The following is a 7,500-nucleotide window of genomic DNA, read 5'->3' on the forward strand; positions in this document are numbered from 1 at the left end:
TGGGTTTGCTTACAGTAGAGCAAAAGCTTGCTGTGTGATGTAATTCTCATATTCTCCACATTATACATCAAAATATTTACCAGACTCATAGTAAAATCCATTATAAGTAATTTGTTTCAACTGTGTGAATCAATAACAGCTCACTTAGGCAGCTTTGATCTTAATGAAAATACCGAGCTCCTCACTTCATGTAATGTAATTAATTACACAGTCATTCTAATTATATCATATTAACTTAGGGAGTTGTTCGTGTTGATTTTGCCCCGTATTAATATTTTGTAGTAGAATATTTTATGATTGTGATGTTAGTTATTAATTTTTTCGTCTCAAGTTCGAGGGTATATATATATATATATATATATATATATATATATATATATATATATATATATATATATATGAGTGCATCACTCTTGGATATTTTACTGTTTGTATTCAAGGCTCATGAAATTTTTTGTAATAGGGGTAGATCTTGACTTTAGTATATTACGATGTTATAACGATTGTAATCTTCAAGACCGGAATCACGTACAAATTGAAAACATTCGAGTACATTGTCCGGAAATTAAAGTTGCCAACCTAATTAAAGGTTTATATTATACATACGCTTCTTGATAGTAAGTCAAGTTTAAATTCGAGATGACACTTTTAATTATAGTTGCTTTTATTAACGAGAGCTCGAACTTAATGGAATAAAATATTACGAGAGAAACAGACCATTATGCATGGGAACTACGGTAATGCAGTCTATTTTCCTTCTGTTTTTATTTAATAGAATACGTTCAGAAACGTTAGATCACAATATTAGGTTATACGTGCAGTATATTTTCCTTCACCTTTTTATTTAAGAGAATACGTTCAGCAACGTTAGATCACGATAAGGCTTATACGCGCATCCAACCGCCATCATTGCTGTTTTTGTTTTCCGACATGTACATTACCATTGAGCCCGGGCAATCAAAGAGACCTTGGGCTGGCCTCATCATGGTCGCCAGCTGACGTTGGCCAGGGAAGAGACTGTTGTCTGGGAAGGGTCGAATTGAGATGATTACGACGCAAAGAGAAAACACACGCTGCCCCGTGTCATTGGAGCGTTCGGCCGAACTTTTATCGCTTACAGCAACTTACAGCAAATAATATACAATTGTGTGATGTAGCAGTTTACGAGTAATACTCTTGTTTATAATTCGGTGTGATCTCTACAGTGTATGTTTAGCGATGTCTGAGTTGTTTGCAAGAGTGTGAAGTATATTGCGTTACCGTCAGCTGCGCATTGCATGCAGTGTGTGTGGAATATTTTTAGACCAGAGAGATAGATCCTTCTTCTGGTAGTGTCACGTGACTCTATGGAACTCTTGTGTACCAAGGAGTAATACCGATACCCCTGCGTGGGTATGACCCAGACTTAAAGTCTTCATTAGGTCTTGGGTATGACTGTGCTTGGGTATGATCACGACCATTGCCAGAGCTTCATGAAGCCATAGTGTACTTGTAATTTATTGCAGAGCAAGTCCAAGAGATTAGATTCTGCCTTTTGAAGCGGGCATGAATAGCGATTTATTTGCCGGAGTAGTGCGCATGCGCTGGATCCGATAGATCCCACCCTCCACGGTATCATCACTGTCAAAACTCTCATAATGCCACGAGGCCTTCATTATTGATCGCAGAATATCGGAGAAGATCCTGAATATTAAAAGCAAGCAGAACAAAGCGGCTTATTTGCCATCATCAAATTTCCAGTCCAGTTGCCTTTATGACTTGAGCACAACACCTGGAGGGCGCACTGCGTCTCTCGACCGTGGAAGCTGTTTGTTGTACCTGGGCCAAACTTACCGGTGTATTACCTGTAACTTTGGGGGCTGATTAGACTTCGGGGATCTGATTAGAAAGTTTCGAACTGATTAGCAGTTACAAAACTGATTAGACGCGAGAGGCGTGGCGACGCGTTACATTAAAAGGTACAGAAGGCGATGGAGGTTTGATTTATTCATTTTTTTTTTAATTAAAACCCTTCATTATCATGTGTGTGATTGTTTTCTAAGGTAATAAGCTTACGCCTGAAAGATCTGGGCTCTCTCACTCTCTCTTTGAGAAGCCGTGCGCAGTCAAGTGATAAATGGCATACGTCTTCCCTAGTTTTTATCTTTTGGGAGGTTGAAGTATATTTCAGAGATGGGGTGGGGGCGGGCGATCAGAAGAGGAAGGTAATGGTGGGGTGGGGTAGGGGAAATCATTAGCGTTTTGGTAACACCCCGGAAACAGCGCTGTTAGCACAGCATATCTTATTTTTTTTTTAAATGCGAAGTTACACGGTTAAGTTATCCAGCAGAATCTCGAATCGCGCTGTCGAACTTCGCAACAGTTAGCCAGTAGTTAGTCGTCAGCATTTGCTGCTTGATTCGAAGTACAAACTTCTGAAAGGTGGCGGAAAGCGTGCTCGTGTGGTGCCCCGTCTTGAGGTAATGTTTAGATAATGTCAGTATAGTTGATAATTGGAGACCTATAGCGTAATTTACAAAATGATTAAAGGGATGCAGATATTCTCGTCTTCGACGCAGGTGAAGAAGTATGAATGTTGCAGTGACAATTATTGTCTTTGCTTTTCTCTGGAGCAACTTTTGTTTTAGTAAAGGGGCTCATTGTTGTGTGTAATTATACATATATATGTGTGTTTGTATATATATATATATATATATATATATATATATATATATATATATATATATATATATATATATATATATATATATATAGAGAGAGAGAGAGAGAGAGAGAGAGAGAGAGAATTTAGATAGGAAATGATCAAAGGACCAACAAGGGTAATGAGAAAATAGAGAAAAATAAAATTGAACGGAGAGAGAGAGAGAGAGAGAGAGAGAGAGAGAGAGAGAGAGAGAGAGAGAGAGAATTTAGATAGAAATGATCAAAAGACCAACAAGGGTAATGAGAAAATAGAGAAAAAATAAAATTGAACGGAGAGAGAGAGAGAGAGAGAGAGAGAGAGAGAGAGAGAGAGAGAGAGAGAGAGAGAGAGAGAGAGAGAAATGATCAAAGGGCCAACAAAGGTAATGGAAAAATAGAGAAAAAATAAAATTGAACGGAGAGAGAGAGAGAGAGAGAGAGAGAGAGAAGGGTAACCAATGGGACTAGATGAAGATTTATGACTGAATGATCCCTGTTTAGATCATTACCGCTTAAACTTCATAAGTTTTATTTGCTGGGAAATAAATTAATGAAAAGGGTCTGTTGCTGCTCATCTTCAGCAAATGGATTTTCCATTCTCTCTCTCTCTCTCTCTCTCTCTCTAATGGTTTTGCCAACCATTACTCTTTCCCCTTTCCTTTAATGGTTTCTTAATGGTTTCTCTCCATTACCTCTCTCTCTCTCTCTCTCTCTCTCTCTATCTATATATATATATATATATATATATATATATATATATATATATATATATACATATATAATATATATATATGTATATATGTATGTGTTATATATTTGTGTATATGTATGTATGTATGTATAGTATGTGTATGTATGCATATATATATATGTATGTATACTGTATATGTATGTATATATAGCTGGCTTGTATGCGTATATCTTGTATTTTTGGAAGAAAATGTGTAGCGCTCTGTCCCAGTTAGGGCGTATATCATCTGTGAAGAAAAACACTGTTGGACGCCAGTTGCTCATTTTTATGGATATAAACTGCAGGGTCTTAGGTCTTTTAGATTCAGCACCTTTTGTAAATAAAAATGCATGCGAATAAAAGAGTATCATTCAATTAAGATTCAAAGTATTTTACCGTAACCTAATAAACAAAAAGTTAACATTTTCTTCATTCATCATAAACTACTGAATTGACTGCCAAATCATTTTTATGAATATGTATCTGGAAGTGTTCAGGGGGCCGTGGGTGGTCTTAGAAGATTTTGATCCTTCTAACATTTTGACTTTTGTAAATATTTTGAAGGCACAATCTGCGCAGGTGGATTTTCCCTAATATTTAACGTCAGTTTAGAGTAAGAAGCTGAGTCTTCAGAATTGCAACAGGAATCCTAAATAGATCTCGGGTCATGATTATCATTGCCAGTTATCTCAACGTGAAGCTTCGTTTCTCTAAAGACCTGTCATCCTACCCCAGTGCTTATTGGATGAGACCTAACATATTCAGTGAGCAAAAGATATTCTTGGGCAGATTACGAAAGGTCGCTTTAACGTTAAACGAAAACCCTTCAAAAGCAAAAGCAATCAACTTTAATAGCTCAATCTTTCTTCTCTGTAGGGAGTCCGTGAGTTCTTCCGCCATCTACCAACCCCCTCCCCTTTCCCCCATCCCTCTACCCCACCCCACCCCTCTCCCCCCATCCGTCCTCAGCCCGCCAGCCACACCTCTCCTTTCCCTAATTTCAGTAACCGTAGAATGAGGAGAATGAGCCAATATCCTGTGTCACTTAGCATGACCTGAAACCTACCTCCCGGGGCTCCAACATCCGGTTGTTAAGGGAACTTTAAGAAGTACTAAAAGGGCGTTTTTACTGCCCCGCGCCATTTCTTTTATAGATTTCTTGCTAATGCGAATGCGATCTTCAGGCCAGCGGAGTGAGTGTGTGTGTGTGTGTGTGTGTGTGTGTGTGTGTGTGTGTGTGTGTGTAAACATTCCGAGAGGAAGGAAGCGGAAGGGGCTTCAAGTGGTTTGAATTTGTGACTCTACTTTTATGTTCGCTTATAGATGTCTTAATACATTGAAGAGGAAAGGTCATTTGAAACTGGGAAAACGTATGCCCTAATAAATTGAAGGGAAAATGTGATTTGAAACTACGAAAAATTGTCTTAATAAATTGAAGAGAAAAGGTAACTTGAAACTAGGAAAGAGTGTCTTATGAATTGGAGAGAAAATTTATTTTCAAACTACGAAAAGTGTTTCTTAATAAACTGAAGAGAAAATGTAATTTGAAACTACGAAAAAGTATGTCATAATAAACTGTAGAGAAAATGTAATTTGAAACCACGAAAATGTCTGGTGTTGTTTGGAAACAAAGTGATGCATATTTTCCAATATTGTATCCTGAATTATGATCGTATTTCTTTATTTGCATATGCAACTTGGTCGTCTTTCGCTCAAACCATGAAAAATATCAACACAAAAAGTCGATAAATGTACACATTTATGTCTCAATAAATTGAAGAGAAAATGTAATTTGAAACTACGAGAATTCCTGGTGTTCTTCGGATGCATATTTTCCAATATTACATCCTAAATTATGATCGTACTTCTTTATTTGCATATATAACTGCATCGTCTTTCGCTCAGACCAAGAGAAATATTAACGCAAAAAAAAATCGATAAATGTACTCACAAATCAAATCTAGAGCAGTTGATTACATAGTATTTGTCAGTTCGCTCACTATTCTTTCGAGATAGCTCAGATTCGAGACATCCAAACCACATTCGACTATATTTTTAACCCGTCCCTTGGAGACCACATTTCATCAGCAATCCCAGAAAAGAATTATGCGACTTTTGCCGTGCAATCGGACCTGGCTATATGATGAACCGTATCGACTTTTATACCTCTTGTTCCTGGAAATTATTATCCTCCAGTTTGGAAGACTGGATACGGGGCGAAGGACATGCTGCTGGAGATTGAAATGGATATGTTTTTTAGGTAAGAACTCTCTCTCTCTCTGTCTTTCCCTTTCCTCTCTCTCTCTCTCTCTCTCTCTCTCTCTCTCTCTCTCTCTCTCTCTCTCTCTCTGTCTTTCCCCCTTCCCTCTCTCTCTCTCTCTCTCTCTCTCTCTCTCTCTCTCTCTCTCTCTCTGTGTCTTTCCCCCTCTCTCTCTCTCTCTCTCTCTCTCTCTCTCTCTCTCTCTCTCTCTCTCTCTCTCACACGGAATTGTATATGGACATTACAAAAAGCCCTTTTTTACGTAGATGAGAAGGATGTATATTTAAAATGTAGTCTTATGTAATGTATGCGTTTATATATATACTCCTACATTTGTTATGTAATGTTTGCGTTTATAAGCATACACATATACATGTAACGTAATGGCTGCGTTTATATACACATATACATTAGTTCTATAATGTATGCGTTTATCTGCATACACATATGCATGTATTATGTAATGTATGCGTATATATGCATACACAAATACATCTGTAATGCAATGTATGCGTCTATATACATACACATATACACCTGTGAGAATAGAATGCACCGTTTCAACGCATGTCAGTGTATACATAAAACAGTTGCATACTTGTATACGCTCGCGAAGAGCGGATAGGTTGCGTGCATTCTATCCACTGCAGACGCCTAAAACAGACTTAATTGGCAGACAGCTGTCCAGAATGGTAGAAATTTGGACAGATGGGTTCGTTTATGAGGTCATCTGTTGACTCATATGGTCAAAACAATGATTGGTACGCCTCCCAGAGAGGGTATTTTTTACGCGACACTCTGTACTTATAGACATGTGAACGTCAGATAATGATTGGGTAACGATGGTCCCGATTCTGGTAATGAGTGGCTGCGTTTCTGCTACCGTTTGGGGATGTGATACTGTTTGGAAGCATCACCCATTGGGTCCAAGGGATTAATTGTTAGAATAATTTGTGGCATGGGTAAGACGTTGTTGAAGTTCATGAGACGTTGTTGACGTACATGATAGTAAGTAATGTATTAGTAAAATATATATATATATGCCCATGTATATATATATAATATATATATATATATATATATATATATATATATATATATATATATATATATATATATATATATATATATATATATATACATAGAGAGAGAGAGTCTACTTTTGAAGATTTCTCAGTCAGTTTGCAGTCAGGTGTGTCAACTTACTGTGCTGTGGTTTCTTTTTCGTAGTTAGGTACCAAAAATACACGCATTATCGGTCGAATTCTCCCTCTCTCTCTCTCTCTCTCTCTCTCTCTCTCTCTCTCTCTCTCTCTCTCTCTCTCTCTCATAACAGCAACGTTGCTGAAGAGTTCATCCGCGGGAAAGCAATTACCGAACTTCAAACCCATCTCTAAAAGTATTTTGTTTTTAGGTCCAGAGCACCTATTCGCCCCCCTATTATTGGCTGGGATAAAACAGGTGATACTCGTTGTGGGGAAATGGAACGAGAGAGAGAGAGAGAGAGAGAGAGAAATTTAGATAGGAAATGATAAAATGACCAATATACCTAATGACAAAACAGAGAAAAAAAAATAAGAGAGAGAGAGAGAGAGAGAAAATTTAGGTTGGAAATGATAAAATGACCAATATACTTAATGACGAAACAGAGAAAAAATAAAACTGAGAGAGAGAGAGAGAGAGAAAGAGAGAGAGAGAGAGAGAGAGGAAATGATAAAGTGACCAATGTACCTAATGATAAAACAGAGAAAAAATAAAACAGAGAGAGAGAGAGAGAGAGAGAGAGGACGTCAAGGAAAGGAGAAAATTAGGAACACGATACAGAGAG

The 7,500-nt window shown here is 37.6% G+C and overlaps 1 protein-coding gene across 1 annotated transcript in view; it reads left to right on the plus strand.

Moving 5' to 3' along the window:
- Positions 1-7,500, plus strand: part of LOC136833227 (protein sax-3-like) — a 42,372-nt gene that overhangs the window by 928 nt on the left and 33,944 nt on the right. The gene's annotated exons all lie outside the window — the stretch shown is intronic.

This window comes from Macrobrachium rosenbergii, chromosome 51 (assembly GCF_040412425.1).
Source record: "Macrobrachium rosenbergii isolate ZJJX-2024 chromosome 51, ASM4041242v1, whole genome shotgun sequence".
In the NCBI taxonomy this organism is placed as follows: domain Eukaryota; kingdom Metazoa; phylum Arthropoda; class Malacostraca; order Decapoda; family Palaemonidae; genus Macrobrachium; species Macrobrachium rosenbergii.